This window comes from Pseudophryne corroboree, chromosome 3, assembly GCF_028390025.1.
Source record: "Pseudophryne corroboree isolate aPseCor3 chromosome 3, aPseCor3.hap2, whole genome shotgun sequence".
Classification (NCBI taxonomy): domain Eukaryota; kingdom Metazoa; phylum Chordata; class Amphibia; order Anura; family Myobatrachidae; genus Pseudophryne; species Pseudophryne corroboree.
The window spans coordinates 11,650,293-11,673,297 of NC_086446.1; the positions used below are offsets into that span (position 1 = coordinate 11,650,293).

Genomic DNA, 23,005 nt, shown 5'->3' on the forward strand with positions numbered 1-23,005 from the left:
CGTACACAATAAGGAAGGATTTTGAATCCCGGGTAAGACTCATACCAGCCACACCAATCACACCGTACAACCTGTGATCTGAACCCAGTTAACAGCATGATAACAGAGGAGCCTCTGGAAAGATGGCTCACAACAATAATAACCCGATTTTTGTAACAATAACTATGTACAAGTATTGCAGACAATCCGCACTTGGGATGGGCGCCCAGCATCCACTACGGACTACGAGAAATAGAATTATCGGTAAGTAAATTCTTATTTTCTCTGACGTCCTAGTGGATGCTGGGAACTCCGTAAGGACCATGGGGATTATACCAAAGCTCCCAAACGGGCGGGAGAGTGCGGATGACTCTGCAGCACCGAATGAGAGAACTCCAGGTCCTCCTCAGCCAGGGTATCAAATTTGTAGAATTTAGCAAACGTGTTTGCCCCTGACCAAGTAGCTGCTCGGCAAAGTTGTAACGCCGAGACCCCTCGGGCAGCCGCCCAAGATGAGCCCACCTTCCTTGTGGAATGGGCTTTTACAGATTTTGGCTGTGGCAGGCCTGCCACAGAATGTGCAAGCTGAATTGTACTACAAATCCAACGAGCAATAGTCTGCTTAGAAGCAGGAGCACCCAGCTTGTTGGGTGCATACAGGATAAACAGCGAGTCAGATTTTCTGACTCCAGCCGTCCTGGAAACATATATTTTCAGGGCCCTGACTACGTCCAGCAACTTGGAGTCCTCCAAGTCCCTAGTAGCCGCAGGTACCACAATAGGCTGGTTCAGGTGAAACGCTGAAACCACCTTAGGGAGAAATTGAGGACGAGTCCTCAATTCTGCCCTGCCCGTATGAAAAATTAGGTAAGGGCTTTTATAGGATAAAGCCGCCAATTCTGAGACACGCCTGGCTGAAGCCAGGGCCAACAGCATTACCACTTTCCATGTGAGATATTTTAAGTCCACAGTGGTGAGTGGTTCAAACCAATGTGATTTTAGGAACCCCAAAACTACATTGAGAGCCCAAGGTGCCACTGGAGGCACAAAAGGAGGCTGTATATGCAGTACCCCCTTGACAAACGTCTGAACTTCAGGAACTGAAGCCAGTTCTTTCTGGAAGAAAATCGACAGGGCCGAAATTTGAACCTTAATGGACCCTAATTTTAGGCCCATAGACAGTCCTGTTTGCAGGAAATGCAGGAAACGACCCAGTTGAAATTCCTCTGTAGGGGCCTTCCTGGCCTCGCACCACGCAACATATTTACGCCAAATACGGTGATAATGCTGTGCGGTTACATCCTTCCTGGCTTTGATCAGGGTAGGGATGACTTCATCCGGAATGCCTTTTTCCTTCAGGATCCGGCGTTCAACCGCCATGCCGTCAAACGCAGCCGCGGTAAGTCTTGGAACAGACAGGGTCCCTGCTGGAGCAGGTCCCTTCTTAGAGGTAGAGGCCACGGGTCCTCTGTGAGCATCTCTTGAAGTTCCGGGTACCAAGTCCTTCTTGGCCAATCCGGAGCCACGAGTATAGTCCTTACTCCTCTCCTTCTTATGATTCTCAGTACCTTGGGTATGAGAGGCAGAGGAGGGAACACATACACTGACTGGTACACCCACGGTGTTACCAGAGCGTCCACAGCTATTGCCTGAGGGTCCCTTGACCTGGCGCAATACCTGTCTAGTTTTTTGTTGAGGCGGGACGCCATCATGTCCACCTTTGGTTTTTCCCAACAGTTCACAATCATGTGGAAGACTTCTGGATGAAGTCTCCACTCTCCCGGGTGGAGGTCGTGCCTGCTGAGGAAGTCTGCTTCCCAGTTGTCCACTCCCGGAATAAACACTGCTGACAGTGCTATCACATGATTTTCCGCCCAGCGAAGAATCCTTGCAACTTCTGCCATTGCCCTCCTGCTTCTTGTGCCGCCCTGTCTGTTTACGTGGGCGACTGCCGTGATGTTGTCTGACTGGATCAGCACCGGCTGACCTTGAAGCAGAGGTCTTGCTAGGCTTAGAGCATTGTAGATGGCCCTTAGCTCCAGGATATTTATGTGAAGTGATGTCTCCAGGCTTGACCACAAGCCCTGGAAATTTCTTCCCTGTGTGACTGCTCCCCAGCCTCTCAGGCTGGCATCCGTGGTCACCAGGACCCAGTCCTGAATGCCGAATCTGCGGCCCTCTAGAAGATGAGCACTCTGCAACCACCACAGGAGAGACACCCTTGTCTTTGGTGACAAGATTATCCGCTGATGCATCTGAAGATGCGACCCGGACCATTTGTCTAGCAGATCCCACTGGAAGGTTCTTGCGTGGAATCTGCCGAATGGGATTGCTTCGTAAGAAGCCACCATTTTTCCCAGGACCCTTGTGCATTGATGCACTGAGACTTGGCCTGGTTTTAGGAGATTTCTGACTAGCTCGGATAACTCCCTGGCTTTCTCCTCCGGGAGAAACACCTTTTTCTGGACTGTGTCCAGGATCATCCCTAGGAATAGAAGGCGTGTCGTCGGGATCAGCTGCGATTTTGGAATATTGAGAATCCAACCGTGCTGCCGCAGCACTATCTGAGATAGTGCTACCCCGACTTCCAACTGTTCCATGGATCTTGCCCTTATCAGGAGATCGTCCAAGTAAGGGATAACTAAAACTCCCTTCTTTCGAAGGAGTATCATCATTTCGGCCATTACCTTGGTAAAGACCCGGGGTGCCGTGGACAATCCAAACGGCAGCGTCTGAAACTGATAGTGACAGTTCTGTACCACAAACCTGAGGTACGCTTGGTGAGAAGGGTAAATTGGGACATGTAGGTAAGCATCTTTGCTGTCCAGAGACACCATATAGTCCCCTTCTTCCAGGTTTGCAATCACTGCTCTGAGTGACTCCATCTTGAATTTGAACCTCTGTATGTAAGTGTTCAAGGATTTTAGATTTAAAATTGGTCTCACCGAGCCGTCCGGCTTCGGTACCACAAATAGTGTGGAATAGTACCCCTTTCCCTGTTGCAGGAGGGGTACCTTGATATCACCTGCTGGGAATACAGCTTGTGAATGGCTTCCAATACTGCCTCCCTGTCTGAGGGAGACGTCGGTAAAGCAGACTTTAGGAAACGGCGAGGGGGAGACGTCTCGAATTCCAATTTGTACCCCTGAGATACCACCTGAAGGATCCAGGGGTCCACTTGCGAGTGGGCCCACTGCGCGCTGAACTTCTTGAGACGGGCCCCCACTGTGCCTGAGTCCGCTTGTAAAGCCCCAGCGTCATGCTGAGGACTTTGCGGAGGCGGGAGAGGGCTTCTGTTCCTGGGAACTGGCTGTTTGTTGCAGCCTTTTTCCTCTCCCTCTGCCACGGGGCAGAAATGAGGCGCTTTTTGCCCGCTTGCCCTTATGTGGCCGAAAGGACTGCGCCTGATAATACGGCGTCTTCTTATGTTGAGAGGCTACCTGGGGTAAAAATGTGGATTTTCCAGCAGTTGCCGTGGCTACCAGGTCTGATAGACCTACCCCAAATAACTCCTCCCCTTATAAGGCAATACTTCCATGTGCCTTTTGGAATCCGCATCACCTGACCACTGCCGCGTCCATAAACCTCTTCTTGCAGAAATGGACAGCGCGCTAACTCTTGATGCCAGTCGGCAAATATCCCTCTGTGCATCACGCATATATAAAAATGCATCTTTTAAATGCTCTATAGTCAGTAATATACTGTCCCTATCTAGGGTATCAATATTTTCAGTCAGGGAATCCGACCACGCCACACCAGCACTGCACATCCAGGCTGAGGCGATTGCTGGTCGCAGTATAACACCCGTGTGAGTGTATATACATTTTAGGATATTCTCCTGCTTTCTATCGGCAGGTTCCTTTAGGGCGGCCGTATCAGGAGAGGGTAGTGCTACCTGTTTAGACAAGCGTGTGAGCGCTTTATCCACCCTAGGGGGTGTTTCCCAACGTGCCCTATCCTCTGCGGGAAAGGGTATGATGCCAATAACCTTTTAGGAATTATCAGTTTTTTATCGGGGGAAACCCACGCCTCATCACACACTTCATTTAATTCCTCGGATACAGGAAAAACTACAGGCAGTTTTTTCTCACCAAACATAATACCCTTTTTAGTGGTACTTGTATTATCAGAAATATGCAATACATTTTTCATTGCCTCAATCATGTAACGTGTGGCCCTACTGGAAGTCACGTTTGTCTCCTCATCATCGACACTGGAGTCAGTATCCGTGTCTGTGTCTGCCATCTGAGGTAACGGGCGTTTTAAAGCCCCTGATGGTGTTTGAGACCCCTGGACAGGCACAAGCTGAGTAGCCGGCTGTCTCATGTCGTCAACTGTCTTTCGTAAAGAACTGACACTGTCACGCAATTCCTTCCATAAAGCTCATCCACTCATGTGTCGACTCCCTAGGGGGTGACAACTCTACAATAGGCAATTGCTCCGCCTCCATCTCATTTTCCTCCTCAAACATGTCGACACAATCGTACCGACACACCGCACACACACAGGGAATGCTCTGATAGAGGACAGGACCCCACTAGCCCTTTGGGGAGACAGAGGGAGAGTATGCCAGCACACACCAGAGCGCTATATATAGACAGGAATACCACTATAAAATGTGCTTTTCCCTTTATAGCTGCTGTTAATATAAAACTGCGCCAAATTAGTGCCCCCCTCTCTTTTTTACCCTTTTCTGTAGTGCAGGACTGCAGGGGAGAGTCAGGGAGACGTCCTTCCAGCGGAGCTGTGATGGAAAATGGCGCCCGTGTGCTGAGGAGATAGGCTCCGCCCCCTTCTCGGCGGCCTTTTCTCCCGCTTTTTGGTGAATTCTGGCAGGGGTTAAAATACATCCATATAGCCCTGGGGGTTATATGTGGTGTATTTTCGCCAGCCAAGGTGTTTACATTGCTGCTCAGGGCGCCCCCCCTAGCGCCCTGCACCCTCAGTGACCGGAGTGTGAAGTGTGCCTGAGTAACAATGGCGCACAGCTGCAGTGCTGTGCGCTACCTTGTTGAAGACTGATGTCTTCTGCCGCCGATTTTTCCGGACCTCTTCTTGCTTCTGGCTCTGTAAGGGGGCCGGCGGCGCGGCTCTGGGACCGGACTCCGAGGCTGGGCCTGTGTTCGGTCCCTCTGGAGCTAATGGTGTCCAGTAGCCTAAGAAGCCCAAGCTGGCTGCAAGCAGGCAGGTTCGCTTCTTCTCCCCATAGTCCCTCGATGCAGTGAGCCTGTTGCCAGCAGGTCTCACTGAAAATAAAAAACCTAAATCTAAACTTTTACTAAGAAGCTCAGGAGAGCCCCTAGTGTGCACCCTTCTCGGCCGGGCACAAAAATCTAACTGAGGCTTGGAGGAGGGTCATAGGGGGAGGAGCCAGTGCACACCAGGTAGTCCTAAAGCTTTACTTTTGTGCCCAGTCTCCTGCGGAGCCGATATTCCCCATGGTCCTTACGGAGTTCCCGGCATCCACTAGGACGTCAGAGAAATATATTTTACAATGTGTAATTTCCTTTGTACTGCATATCCTGACAAAGACTTCCTAAATCAAGCTTAAGAGGGGGGCAACATTCGGCAAATTCACATGGACAACTTTATACCCAAATCTGGCATCGCTGGAACCAAAGTTATGGAACCTGTATAACTTTATAAATTATGCTCAGGGGACCAGGTCGCTGCTCTGCACAACTGTTCCATGGAAACACCACGACGAACTAACCAAGAAGTTCTGAGGGCAACAAGTTATTGGCACAACTAACTGATGTCTGATTCGGAGGCTCCGTTTCACCGCTGGCGCAGAGGGCTCCTGGCTCTGTGCGACCTTTGGATAATTTTAGTCACCCTAAGGGTCAGGTGTAGTCCCACCAACAGCAGGACAACTTGCCTACTGCTGATAGGGTCCAACCCCCCCCCCCCCCCCCCCTCCCCAAGTAGTAGCCAATACTTCCCTATATGCAGGTTCAATAGTGCAGAGATATACTTTTGCTGACTCCTTGGCGAAATAGTAGTGATTGCGGTGAGCAAAAAAATTTGTGGGTCCCAGGGACCCCTCACTTTAGAAAAAAATGGGGTCCTACTCCACTGTTTCTGGGTCCCATCACATATTATGGGGGGGAGAGGTAGGGAGAAGCTGGTTAGAGCTGGAGGTAGAGGCAGGGAAATGTTGGGGTAGAGCTGAGGGGCAAGGAAGGGGCTAAAGGCAGGCAGTGCTGAGGGTAGTGAGGGACTAATGGTAGATAGCTGGGATAGTACTGGGGTGTAAGGAGGGGGTTAGGGGCAGGCAGTACTAGGAGTAGGGGGCAAGGGTGGGTAGCAGCTGGGGCACTACTTATGGGTAAGGAGGAGGAAAGGGTAGGCAGCTATACTATAACAGCACAAAGCTGAATGAATGAGGGGCAGCCTACACAGTGACGTGACGGGGAATGAATGTTATGTGTAACACGATCATAGCACTCAGTGGGTAACAGACAACTTGGATTGTCCTAACACTCCACTGACCTCCCCGCACGCACAGTATGCAGCAAGAGGCAGCAGGGATCCCGGCATACAGTGTGATCACACCCTGATCCCGTCCCCAGTCACACCCTGATCCTGTCCCCAGTCACTTCCTGATCCTGTCCCCAGTCACTTCCTGATCCCGTCCCCAGTCACACCCTGATCCTGTCCCCAGTCACTTCCTGATCCTGTCCCCAGTCACTCCCCGATCCTGTCCCCAGTCACACCCTGATCCCGTCCCCAGTCACACCCCGATCCGGGCCCCAGTCACACCCCGATCCGGGCCCCAGTCACACCCCGATCCGGGCCCCAGTCACTCCCCGATCCTGTCCCCAGTCACACCCCGATCCTGTCCACAGTCACTCCCTGATCCGGTCCCCAGTCACTCCCTGATCCGGTCCCCAGTCACTCCCCGATCCGGTCCCCAGTCACTCCCCGATCCGGTCCCCAGTCACTCCCCGATCCTGTCCCCAGTCACACCCCGATCCGGGCCCCAGTCACACCCCGATCCGGGCCCCAGTCACACCCCGATCCGGGCCCCAGTCACACCCCGATCCGGGCCCCAGTCACACCCGATCCCAGTCACTCCCTGATCCGGTCCCCAGTCACTCCCCGATCCGGTCCCCAGTCACTCCCCGATCCGGTCCCCAGTCACACCCCGATCCGGTCCCCAGTCACACCCCGATCCGGTCCCCAGTCACACCCCGATCCGGTCCCCAGTCACTCCCTGATCCGGTCCCCAGTCACTCCCTGATCCGGTCCCCAGTCACTCCCTGATCCGGTCCCCAGTCACACTCTGATCCGGTCCCCAGTCACACCCTGATCCTGAGTCCATGCGCTCTAATCTCATTGTGACCACATTGTAGTGTTGGTACATCGCTCCCTGTGTGTGTGCATCAAACACATCACACCATTCAGGCAGGGGGGGTTTAAGAGAGGGTCCATATGCGGGCTCTGTGTGGGCCCCTTCCTCTATGCAACATCTCTATATGCTGCACCTCCACCTTCTGTATATACTGCACCTACACCATCTCTATATACAGCACCTCCACCTTCTCTATATACCGCACCTACACATTCTCCATATACCGCACCTACACCTTCTCTATATACCGCACCTCCACCATCTCTATATACCACACCTACACATTCTCTATATACTGCACCTCCACATTCTGTATATACCGCACCTCCACATTCTCTATATACCGCACCTCCACCTTCTCTATATACCGCACCTCCACCTTCTCTATATACCGCACCTCCACCTTCTCTATATACTGCACCTACACCTTCTCTATATACTGCACCTACACCTTCTCTATATACCGCACCTCCACCTTCTCTATATACCGCACCTCCACCTTCTCTATATACCGCACCTCCACCTTCTCTATATACCGCACCTCCACCTTCTCTATATACCGCACCTCCACCTTCTCTATATACTGCACCTCCACATTCTGTATATACCGCACCTCCACCTTCTCTATATACTGCACCTCCACATTCTGTATATACCGCACCTCCACCTTCTCTATATACCACACCTCCACCTTCTCTATATACCGCACCTACACCTTCTCTATATACTGCACCTACACCTTCTCTATATACAGCACCTACACCTTCTCTATATACCGCACCTACACATTCTCTATATATAGCACCTACACCATCTCTATATACAGCACCTCCACCTTCTCTATATACCACACCTACACATTCTCCATATACCGCACCTACACCTTCTCTCTATAATGAAACCTCCCACCATCTCTATATACCGCACCTCCACCTTCTCTATATACTGCACCTCCACATTCTGTATATACCGCACCTCCACCTTCTCTATATACTGCACCTCCACCTTCTGTATATACCGCACCTACAAATTCTCTATATACCGCACCTCCACCTTCTCTATATACCACACCTCCACCTTCTCTATATACCGCACCTACACCTTCTCTATATACTGCACCTCCACCTTCTCTATATACCGCACCTCCACCTTCTCTATATACCGCACCTACACCTTCTCTATATACTGCACCTACACCATCTCTATATACCGCACCTCCACCTTCTCTATATACCGCACCTACACATTCTCCATATACAGCACCTACACCTTCTCTATATACCGCACCTACACCTTCTCTATATACTGCACCTACACCATCTCTATATACCGCACCTCCACCTTCTCTATATACCACACCTACACCTTCTCTATATACCACACCTACACATTCTCCATATACAGCACCTACACATTCTCCATATACAGCACCTCCACCTTCTCTATATACAGCACCTCCACCTTCTCTATATACCACACCTACACATTCTCCATATACAGCACCTACACCTTCTCTATATGCCGCACCTACACCATCTCTATATACCGCACCTCCACCTTCTCTATATACCACACCTCCACCTTCTCTATATACCGCACCTACACCATCTCTATAAACCGCACCTCCACCTTCTCTATATACCGCACCTCCACCTTCTCTATATACCACACCTACACATTCTCCATATACAGCACCTACGCCTTCTCTATATACCGCACCTACACCTTCTCTATATACCGCACCTCCACCTTCTCTATATACCACACCTACACATTCTCCATATACAGCACCTACACCTTCTCTATATACCGCACCTACACCTTCGCTATATACTGCACCTACACCATCTCTATATACCGCACCTCCACCTTCTCTATATACTGCACCTCCACATTCTGTATATACCGCAGCTCCACCTTCTCTATATACTGCACCTCCACCTTCTCTATATACTGCACCTACACCATCTCTATATACCGCACCTCCACCTTCTCTATATACTGCACCTCCACCTTCTCTATATACCACACCTACACCATCTCTATATACTGCACCTACACCATCTCTATATACTGCACCTACACCTTCTCTATATACCGCACCTCCACCTTCTCTATATACTGAACCTACACCATCTCTATATACCGCACCTACACCATCTCTATATACCGCACCTCCACCTTCTCTATATACCGCACCTACACCATCTCTATATACCGCACCTACACCTTCTCTATATACCACACCTCCACCTTCTCTATATACTGAACCTACACCATCTCTATATACCACATCTCCACCTTCTCTATATACTGAACCTATACAGTCTCTATATACCGCACCTACACCATCTCTATATACCACACCTACACCTTCTCTATATACCGCACCTCCACCGTCTCCATATACCGCACCTACACCTTCTCTATATACCGCACCTACACCTTCTCTATATGCCTCATACAGCTTCTCTATATACTGCACCTCCACCTTCTCTATATGCCGCACCTCCACCTTCTCTATATACAGCACCTCCACCTTCTCTATATACCGCACCTACACCTTCTCTATATGCCTCATACAGCTTCTCTATATACTGCACCTCCACCTTCTCTATATGCCGCACCTCCACCTTCTCTATATACAGCACCTCCACCTTCTCTATATACCGCACCTACACCTTCTCTATATACTGAACCTACACCATCTCTATATACCACATCTCCACCTTCTCTATATACTGAACCTATACAGTCTCTATATACCGCACCTACACCATCTCTATATACCACACCTACACCTTCTCTATATACCGCACCTCCACCGTCTCCATATACCGCACCTACACCTTCTCTATATACCGCACCTACACCTTCTCTATATGCCTCATACAGCTTCTCTATATACTGCACCTCCACCTTCTCTATATGCCGCACCTCCACCTTCTCTATATACAGCACCTCCACCTTCTCTATATACCGCACCTACACCTTCTCTATATGCCTCATACAGCTTCTCTATATACTGCACCTCCACCTTCTCTATATGCCGCACCTCCACCTTCTCTATATACAGCACCTCCACCTTCTCTATATACCGCACCTACACCTTCTCTATATACCGCACCTACACCTTCTCTATATACCGCACCTACACCTTCTCTATATACTGCACCTCCACCTTCTCTATATACCGCACCTACACCTTCTCTATATACCGCACCTACACCATCTCTATATATCGCACCTCCACCTTCTCTATATACCACATCTCCACCTTCTCTATATACTGAACCTACACCATCTCTATATACCGCACCTACACCTTCTCTATATACTGCACCTACACCTTCTCTATATAATGCACCTACACCATCTCTATATACCGCACCTACACATTCTCTATATATAGTACCTACACCATCTCTATATACAGCACCTCCACCTTCTCTATATACCACACCTACACATTCTCTATATGCCTCATACAGCTTCTCTATATGCCGCACCTCCACCTTCTCTATATGCCGCACCTCCACCTTCTCTATATGCCGCACCTCCACCTTCTCTATATACCGCACCATCACCTTCTCTATATACCGCACCTACACATTCTCTATATACAGCACCTACACCTTCTCTATATACTGCACCTCCACCTTCTCTATATACCGCACCTACACCTTCTCTATATACCGCACCTACACCTTCTCTATATACCGCACCTACACCATCTCTATATACCGCACCTCCACCTTCTCTATATACCGCACCTCCACCTTCTCTATATACTGAACCTACACCTTCTCTATATACCGCACCTCCACCTTCTCTATATACTGCACCTCCACATTCTGTATATACTGCACCTCCTCCTTCTCTATATACTGCACCTCCACATTCTGTATATACCGCACCTACACCTTCTCTATATACCACACCTCCACCTTCTCTATATACCGCACCTCCACCTTCTCTATATACCGCACCTACACCTTCTCTATATACTGCACCTACACCTTCTCTATATACCGCACCTCCACCTTCTCTATATACCGCACCTACACCTTCTCTATATACTGCACCTACACCATCTCTATATACCGCACCTCCACCTTCTCTATATACCGCACCTACACATTCTCCATATACAGCACCTACACCTTCTCTATATACCGCACCTACACCTTCTCTATATACTGCACCTACACCATCTCTATATACCGCACCTCCACCTTCTCTATATACCGCACCTCCACTTTCTCTATATACCACACCTACACATTCTCCATATACAGCACCTACGCCTTCTCTATATACCGCACCTCCACCTTCTCTATATACCGCACCTCCACCTTCTCTATATACCACACCTACACATTCTCCATATACAGCACCTACACCTTCTCTATATACCGCACCTACACCTTCTCTATATACTGCACATACACCATCTCTATATACCGCACCTTCTCTATATACTGCACCTCCACATTCTGTATATAACGCTGCTCCACCTTCTCTATATACTGCACCTCCACCTTCTCTATATACCGCACCTCCACCTTCTCTATATACCGCACCTCCACCTTCTCTATATACCGCACCTCCACCTTCTCTATATACCGCACCTACACCTTCTCTATATACTGCACCTACACCTTCTCTATATACCGCACCTCCACCTTCTCTATATACCGCACCTACACCTTCACTATATACCGCACCTCCACCTTCTCTATATACCGCACCTACACCTTCTCTATATACCGCACCTACACCTTCTCTATATACTGCACCTACACCATCTCTATATACCGCACCTCCACCTTCTCTATATACCGCACCTACACATTCTCCATATACAGCACCTACACCTTCTCTATATACCGCACCTCCACCTTCTCTATATACCACACCTACACATTCTCCGTATACAGCACCTACACCTTCTCTATATACCGCACCTACACCTTCTCTATATACTGCACATACACCATCTCTATATACCGCACCTCCACCTTCTCTATATACTGCACCTCCACCTTCTCTATATACTGCACCTCCACATTCTGTATATAACGCAGCTCCACCTTCTCTATATACTGCACCTCCACCATCTCTATATACCGCACCTCCACCTTCTCTATATACTGCACCTCCACCTTCTCTATATACAGCACCTCCATCTTCTCTATATACTGCACCTCCACCTTCTCTATATACCGCACCTACACATTCTCTATATACAGCACCTACACCTTCTCTATATACCGCACCTCCACCTTCTCTATATACTGAACCTACACCATCTCTATATACCGCACCTACACCATCTCTATATGCCGCACCTACACCTTCTCTATATACAGCACCTCCACCTTCTCTATATACCGCACCTACACCATCTCTATATACCGCACCTACTCCTTCTCTATATACCGCACCTACACCTTCTCTATATACTGCACCTCCACCTTCTCTATATACCGCACCTCCACCTTCTCTATATACCACACCTACACATTCTCCATACACAGCACCTCCACCTTCTCTATATACCGCACCTCCACCTTCTCTATATACCGCACCTCCACCTTCTCCATATACAGCACCTACACCTTCTCTATATACCGCACCTACACCTTCTCTATATACTGCACCTACACCATCTCTATATACCGCACCTCCACCTTCTCTATTTACCACACCTACACATTCTCCATATACAGCACCTACACCTTCTCTATATACAGCACCTACACCTTCTCTATATACCGCACCTACACCATCTCTATATACCGCACCTCCACCTTCTCTACATACCGCACCTACACCTTCTCTATATGCTGCACCTACACCATCTCTATATGCTGCACCTACACCATCTCTATATACCGCACCTCCACCTTCTCTATATACTGCACCTCCACCTTCTCTATATACCGCACCTACACATTCTCTATATACAGCACCTACACCTTCTCTATATACTGCACCTACACCTTCTCTATATACCGCACCTCCACCTTCTCTATATACCGAACCTACACCATCTCTATATACCGCACCTACACCATCTCTATATACCGCACCTACACCTTCTCTATATACCGCACCTACACCATCTCTATATACCGCACCTACACCTTCTCTATATACCACACCTCCACCTTCTCTATATACCACACCTCCACCTTCTCTATATACTGAACCTACACCATCTCTATATACCGCACCTACACCATCTCTATATACCGCACCTCCACCTTCTCTATATACCGCACCTACACCTTCTCTATATACTGCACCTCCACCTTCTCTATATACCGCACCTACACATTCTCTATATACAGCACCTACACCTTCTCTATATACCGCACCTACACCTTTTCTATTTACAGCACCTACACCTTCTCTATATACCGCACCTACACCATCTCTATATACCACACCTCCACCTTCTCTATATACCGCACCTACACCTTCTCTATATGCCTCATACAGCTTCTCTATATGCCGCACCTCCACCTTCTCTATATGCCGCACCTCCACCTTCTCTATATGCCGCACCTCCACCTTCTCTATATACCGCACCTACACATTCTCTATATACAGCACCTACGCCATCTCTATATACCGCACCTCCACCTTCTCTATATACTGAACCTACACCATCTCTATATACCGCACCTACACCATCTCTATATACCGCACCTACACCATCTCTATATACCGCACCTACACCATCTCTATATACCGCACCTCCACCATCTCTATATACCGCACCTCCACCTTCTCTATATACCGCACCTACACCATCTCTATATACCGCACCTACACCATCTCTATACACCGCACCTACACCATCTCTATATACCGCACCTCCACCTTCTCTATATACTGCACCTCTACCTTCTCTATATACCGCACCTCCACCTTCTCTATATACTGCACCTCTACCTTCTCTATATACCGCACCTCCACCTTCTCTATCTACAGCACCTACACAATCTATATATACCGCACCTACAACTTCTCTATATACCGCACCTACAGCTTCTCTATATACCGCACCTACAGCTTCTCTTTATACCGCACCTCCACCTTCTCTATATACCGCACCTCCACCTTTTCTATAAGCCTCATACAGCTTCTCTATATGCCGCACCTCCACCTTCTCTATATGCCGCACCTCCACCTTCTCTATATAACGCACCTACACCTTCTCTATATACCGCACCTCCACCTTCTCTATATACAGCACCTCCACCTTCTCTATATACCGCACCTACAGCTTCTCTATATACTGCACCTCCACCTTCTCTATATGCCGCACCTCCACCTTCTCTATATGCCGCACCTCCACCTTCTCTATATGCCGCACCTCCACCTTCTCTATATGCCGCACCTCCACCTTCTCTATATGCCGCACCTCCACCTTCTCTATATACCGCACCTACACATTCTCTATATACTGCACCTCCACCTTCTCTATATACCGCACCTCCACCTTCTCTATATACCGCACCTACACCATCTCTATATACCGCACCTCCACCTTCTCTATATACCGCACCTCCACCTTCTCTATATACTGAACCTACACCATCTCTATATACCGCACCTCCACCTTATCTATATACTGCACCTCCACATTCTGTATATACTGCACCTCCACCTTCTCTATATACTGCACCTCCACATTCTGTATATACCGCAGCTCCACCTTCTCTATATACTGCACCTCCACATTCTGTATATACCGCAGCTCCACCTTCTCTATATACTGCACCTCCACATTCTGTATATACCGCAGCTCCACCTTCTCTATATACCGCACCTACACCATCTCTATATACCGCACCTCCACCTTCTCTATAAACCGCACCTCCACCTTCTCTATATACCGCACCTCCACCTTCTCTATATACCGCACCTACACATTCTCTATATACAGCACCTACACCTTCTCTATATACTGCACCTACACCTTCTCTATATACCGCACCTCCACCTTCTCTATATACCGAACCTACATCATCTCTATATACCGCACCTACACCATCTCTATATACCGCACCTACACCTTCTCTATATACAGAACCTCCACCTTCTCTATATACCGCACCTACACCATCTCTATATACCGCACCTCCACCTTCTCTACATACCGCACTTCCACCTTCTCTATATACCGCACCTCCACCTTCTCTATATACCGCACCTCCACCTTCTCTATATACTGCACCTCCACCTTCTCTATATACTGCACCTCCACCTTCTCTATATACCGCACCTACACCTTCTCTATATACCGCACCTCCACCTTCTCTATATACCACACTTACACATTCTCCATATACAGCACCTCCACCTTCTCTATATACCGCACCTCCACCTTCTCTATATACCGCACCTCCACCTTCTCTATATACCGCACCTCCACCTTCTCTATATACCGCACCTCCACCTTCTCTATATACCGCACCTCCACCTTCTCCATATACCGCACCTACACCTTCTCTATATACCGCACCTACACCATCTCTATATACAGCACCTACACATTCTCTATATACCACACCTACACATTCTCCATATACAGCACCTACACCTTCTCTATATACCGCACCTACACCTTCTCTATATACCGCACCTACACCTTCTCTATATACCGCACCTCCACCTTCTCTATATACCGCACCTCCACCTTCTCTATATGCTGCACCTACACCATCTCTATATGCTGCACCTACACCATCTCTATATACCGCACCTCCACCTTCTCTATATACTGCACCTCCACCTTCTCTATATACCGCACCTACACATTCTCTATATACAGCACCTACACCTTCTCTATATACCGCACCTACACCTTCTCTATATACCGCACCTCCACCTTCTCTATATACCGCACCTCCACCTTCTCTATATACCGCACCTCCACCTTCTCTATATATTGCACCTCCACCTTCTCTATATACTGCACCTCCACCTTCTCTATATACCGCACCTCCACCTTCTCTATATACCGCACCTACACCTTCTCTATATACCGCACCTCCACCTTCTCTATATACCGCACCTACACCTTCTCCATATACAGCACCTACACCTTCTCTATATACCGCACCTCCACCTTCTCTATATACCGCACCTCCACCTTCTCTATATACCGCACCTCCACCTTCTCTATATACCGCACCTCCACCTTCTCCATATACAGCACCTACACCTTCTCTATATACCGCACCTACACCTTCTCTATATACCGCACCTACACATTCTCTATATACCACACCTACACATTCTCCATATACAGCACCTACACCTTCTCTATATACCGCACCTCCACCTTCTCTATATACTGCACCTCCACCTTCTCTATATGCTGCACCTACACCATCTCTATATACCGCACCTCCACCTTCTCTATATACTGCACCTCCACCTTCTCTATATACCGCACCTACACATTCTCTATATACAGCACCTACACCTTCTCTATATACTGCACCTACACCTTCTCTATATACTGCATCTACACCTTCTCTATATACCGCACCTCCACCTTCTCTATATACTGAACCTACACCATCTCTATATACCGCACCTACACCTTCTCTATATACAGCACCTACACCTTCTCTATATACAGCACCTACACCTTCTCTATATACCGCACCTACACCATCTCTATATACCGCACCTCCACCTTCTCTATATACCGCACCTCCACCTTCTCTATATACTGAACCTACACCATCTCTATATACCGCACCTCCACCTTCTCTATATACCGCACCTCCACCTTCTCTATATACCGCACCTCCACCTTCTCCATATACCGCACCTACACCTTCTCTATATACCGCACCTACACCATCTCTATATACAGCACCTACACATTCTCTATATACCACACCTACACATTCTCCATATACAGCACCTACACCTTCTCTATATACCGCACCTACACCTTCTCTATATACCGCACCTACACCTTCTCTATATACCGCACCTCCACCTTCTCTATATACTGCACCTCCACCTTCTCTATATGCTGCACCTACACCATCTCTATATGCTGCACCTACACAATCTCTATATACCGCACCTCCACCTTCTCTATATACCGCACCTCCACCTTCTCTATATACCGCACCTACACCTTCTCTATATACCGCACCTACACCTTCTCTATATACCGCACCTCCACCTTCTCTATATACCGCACCTCCACCTTCTCTATATACCGCACCTCCACCTTCTCCATATACCGCACCTACACCTTCTCTATATACTGCACCTCCACCTTCTCTATATGCTGCACCTACACCATCACTATATGCTGCACCTACACCATCTCTATATACCGCACCTCCACCTTCTCTATATACCGCACCTACACATTCTCTATATACAGCACCTACACCTTCTCTATATACTGCACCTACACCTTCTCTATATACTGCACCTCCACCTTCTCTATATACCGCACCTCCACCTTCTCTATATACCGCACCTCCACCTTCTCTATATACTGAACCTACACCATCTCTATATACCGCACCTACACCATCTCTATATACCGCACCTCCACCTTCTCTATATACCGCACCTACACCTTCTCTATATACCGCACCTACACCTTCTCTATATACCGCACCTACACCTTCTCTATATGCCTCATACAGCTTCTCTATATACTGCACCTCCACCTTCTCTATATACCGCACCTACACATTCTCTATATACAGCACCTACACCTTCTCTATATACCGCACCTACACCTTTTCTATTTACAGCACCTACACCTTCTCTATATACCGCACCTCCACCTTCTCTATATACTGAACCTACACCATCTCTATATACCGCACCTACACCTTCTCTATATACCGCACCTCCACCTTCTCTATATACCGCACCTCCACCTTCTCTATATACAGCACCTCCACCTTCTCTATATACCGCACCTACAGCTTCTCTATATACTGCACCTCCACCTTCTCTATATGCCGCACCTCCACCTTCTCTATATGCCGCACCTCCACCTTCTCTATATGCCGCACCTCCACCTTCTCTATATGCCGCACCTCCACCTTCTCTATATGCCGCACCTCCACCTTCTCTATATGCCGCACCTCCACCTTCTCTATATGCCGCACCTCCACCTTCTCTATATACCGCACCTACACATTCTCTATATACAGCACCTACACCTTCTCTATATACTGCACCTCCACCTTCTCTATATACCGCACCTACACCTTCTCTATATACCGCACCTACACCATCTCTATATACCGAACCTCCACCTTCTCTATATACCGCACCTCCACCTTCTCTATATACTGAACCTACACCATCTCTATATACCGCACCTCCACCTTCTCTATATACTGCACCTCCACCTTCTCTATATACTGCACCTCCACATTCTGTATATACCGCAGCTCCACCTTCTCTATATACTGCACCTCCACATTCTGTATATACCGCAGCTCCACCTTCTCTATATACTGCACCTCCACCTTCTCTATATACTGCACCTACACCATCTCTATATACCGCACCTCCACCTTCTCTATATACCGCACCTCCACCTTCTCTATATACCGCACCTACACCATCTCTATATACCGCACCTCCACCTTCTCTATATACCGCACCTCCACCTTCTCTATATACCGCACCTCCACCTTCTCTATATACCGCACCTACACCTTCTCTATATACCGCACCTCCACCTTCTCTATATACCGCACCTCCACCTTCTCTATATACCGCACCTCCACCTTCTCTATATATTGCACCTCCACCTTCTCTATATACTGCACCTCCACCTTCTCTATATACTGCACCTCCACCTTCTCTATATACCGCACCTACACCTTCTCTATATACCGCACCTCCACCTTCTCTATATACCACACCTACACATTCTCCATATACAGCACCTACACCTTCTCTATATACCGCACCTCCACCTTCTCTATATACCGCACCTCCACCTTCTCTATATACCGCACCTCCACCTTCTCTATATACCGCACCTCCACCTTCTCCATATACAGCACCTACACCTTCTCTATATACCGCACCTACACCTTCTCTATATACCGCACCTACACCTTCTCTATATACCGCACCTACACCATCTCTATATACCGCACCTACACATTCTCTATATACCACACCTACACATTCTCCATATACAGCACCTACACCTTCTCTATATACCGCACCTACACCTTCTCTATATACCGCACCTACACCTTCTCTATATACCGCACCTCCACCTTCTCTATATACTGCACCTCCACCTTCTCTATATGCTGCACCTACACCATCTCTATATACCGCACCTCCACCTTCTCTATATACTGCACCTCCACCTTCTCTATATACCGCACCTACACATTCTCTATATACTGCACCTACACCTTCTCTATATACTGCATCTACACCTTCTCTATATACCGCACCTCCACCTTCTCTATATACTGAACCTACACCATCTCTATATACCGCACCTACACCTTCTCTATATACAGCACCTACACCTTCTCTATATACCGCACCTACACCATCTCTATATACCGCACCTACACCTTCTCTATATACCGCACCTCCACCTTCTCTATATACTGAACCTACACCATCTCTATGTACCGCACCTACACCATCTCTATATACCGCACCTCCACCTTCTCTATATACCGCACCTACACCTTCTCTATATACCGCACCTACACCTTCTCTATATGCCTCATACAGCTTCTCTATATACTGCACCTCCACCTTCTCTATATACCGCACCTACACATTCTCTATATACAGCACCTACACCTTCTCTATATACCGCACCTACACCTTTTCTATTTACAGCACCTACACCTTCTCTATATACCGCACCTACACCATCTCTATATACCACACCTACACCTTCTCTATATACCGCACCTCCACCTTCTCTATATACCGCACCTACACCTTCTCTATATACCGCACCTACACCTTCTCTCTATGCCTCATACAGCTTCTCTATATGCCGCACCTCCACCTTCTCTATATGCCGCACCTCCACTTTCTCTATATACCGCACCTCCACCTTCTCTATATACCGCACCTACACATTCTCTATATACAGCACCTACACCATCTCTATATACCGCACCTCCACCTTCTCTATATACTGAACCTACACCATCTCTATATACCGCACCTACACCATCTCTATATACCGCACCTACACCATCTCTATATACCGCACCTACACCATCTCTATATACCGCACCTCCACCTTCTCTATATACCGCACCTACACCATCTCTATATACCGCACCTACACCATCTCTATACACCGCACCTACACCATCTCTATATACCGCACCTCCACCTTCTCTATATACTGCACCTCCACCTTCTCTATCTACAGCACCTATACCTTCTCTATATACCGCACCTACACCATCTCTATATACCGCACCTACAGCTTCTCTATATACCGCACCTACAGCTTCTCTATATACCGCACCTCCACCTTCTCTATATACCGCACCTCCACCTTTTCTATATGCCTCATACAGCTTCTCTATATACTGCACCTCCACCTTCTCTATATACCGCACCTCCACCTTCTCTATATGCCGCACCTCCACCTTCTCTATATACAGCACCTCCACCTTCTCTATATAACGCACCTACACCTTCTCTATATACCGCACCTACACCTTCTCTATATACAGCACCTCCACCTTCTCTATATACCGCACCTACAGCTTCTCTATATACTGCACCTCCACCTTCTCTATATGCCGCACCTACACCTTCTCTATATACCGCACCTACACCTTCTCTATATACAGCACCTCCACCTTCTCTATATACTGCACCTCCACCATCTCTATATACCGCACCTACACCATCTCTATATACCTCACCTCCACCTTCTCTATATACCGCATCTACACCATCTCTATATGATGGTCCTGAAGAGCGCTTTCTGTGTATTGTAAACCTTGCTAATCCAACAGCTGAAACCAGAACCACAGGTACACGGCTGAAGTTTCTCTGCACAATGTCCTGGGGGATAAGGAGGTAACTGTCACAGATCCCCATGCACAGGGATGGGGCAGCGTAGCATATTCCATACAGTACTATGTGCGCATTGTTTCACTCTGTGCTTCTGTACACGTGCAGCAGGGATCCGTGACCGGACAGTCGGAGCTGGAAACGGAGGGCAGCAGAGTATACGGTAGCTGGGGTGGTTCAGCCCTAGGTGCGGTTGTCTGTGTCAGGCACAGGAGCTACCAGGGGCAAGAATAGATAAACAATACAGCATGCTCCCTCTATAGTGTCTCCTGGAGGAGGACTGTGTGCCCTGTGCTGCCGGGTCGTTCAGGCTAAATGTGTACAGTATGTCACAGGCAGAACAGAGCCAGGGGGACTGGGAGTTACCTGTGTGCTGCACTGGAACAGCACCATTGGAGGTGTAATGTGATCGTCGACGCTGTTGTTCCTCAGTTCCGGGGGAGGAGGGATGAGAGAGAGGGTGGGAGGGCTGTGCAAACTACCCTGGGACGTGCTCCACTGATATTGGCTACAGTTTTAATGATTAAGGTCTCCCTCGCCCGGCTGGCTCCTCCTCCACTTTTTCAATCGGGCGAGGGAGACCTCAATCATTAAAACTGTAGCCAATATCAGTGAAGTGTGTCCCAGGGAACCACTCTTTCTGAAAAATTGAGTCCCCGGTCTTTTATGGTAAGACTTACCATTGTTAAATCTTTCTGCGAAGTACACTGGGTTCCACAGGGAAACATCGGGGTGTAGAGTGGAACTGGATCCAGAGGCATCAACAGGTAAAGCTTTAGCTGTCCCAGGATGCATTGGGGCCTCCTCTATAACCCCGCCTCCAGGCACTGTGAGCTCAGTTTTGTTAACCAGTCCAATGCAGGAGCAGGTAAGAGAGAAGGTAGATGTTAGTCACATAGAACCACATTCTCCCGACAGGAGAAGAGACCAGCGGCTAATGCCATACAAACCCATAGAAGCTCGGTGCGTCAGGGTGGGCGCCCTGTGGAACCCAGTGTACCGCGCAGAAAGAGATTTAACAATGGTAAGTCTACCATAAATCTCATTTTCTGCAGCAGGGTGCACTGTGTTTCACAGGGAATGCATTGGGTATGTCATAAAGCAGTTCCTCAAGGGAGGGAACGTGCCTTAGCTGGTGTCCAAAGGAAGCATCCTTGGAGGCGGAAGTATCAAAGGCATAGAACGTAATGAACATGTTCACCGAGGACCACGTAGCCGCCTTGCACAATTGTTCTGCGGACGCGCCACGGTGGGCCGCCCAAGAAGGTCCAAAAGACAGAGTAGAATGGGCTTTAGTAATAGCAGGAGCTGGGAGACCACCCTGCGCATAGGCTTGTGCAATCAACATTCTAATCCATCTGGCCAAGGTCTGCTTATTCACAGGCCAGCCACGTTTGTGGAAACCAAACAAGACAAAAAGGGAATCTGACCTCCTAATAGAGGCAGTCCTCTCCACATAAATACGGAGAGCCCGTACCACATCCAAAGAACGTTCTTTGGGAGACAAGTCTGAAGAGATGAAGGCCGGGACCACAATCTCTTGCTTAAGGTGAAAAGATGACACCA

General features: G+C 48.3%; 1 protein-coding gene across 2 annotated transcripts in view; it reads right to left on the bottom strand.

Annotated features, from left to right (window-relative positions):
• Window positions 1-23,005, bottom strand: part of LOC135056959 (oocyte zinc finger protein XlCOF6-like) — a 67,707-nt gene that overhangs the window by 11,870 nt on the left and 32,832 nt on the right. The window lies entirely within an intron of this gene.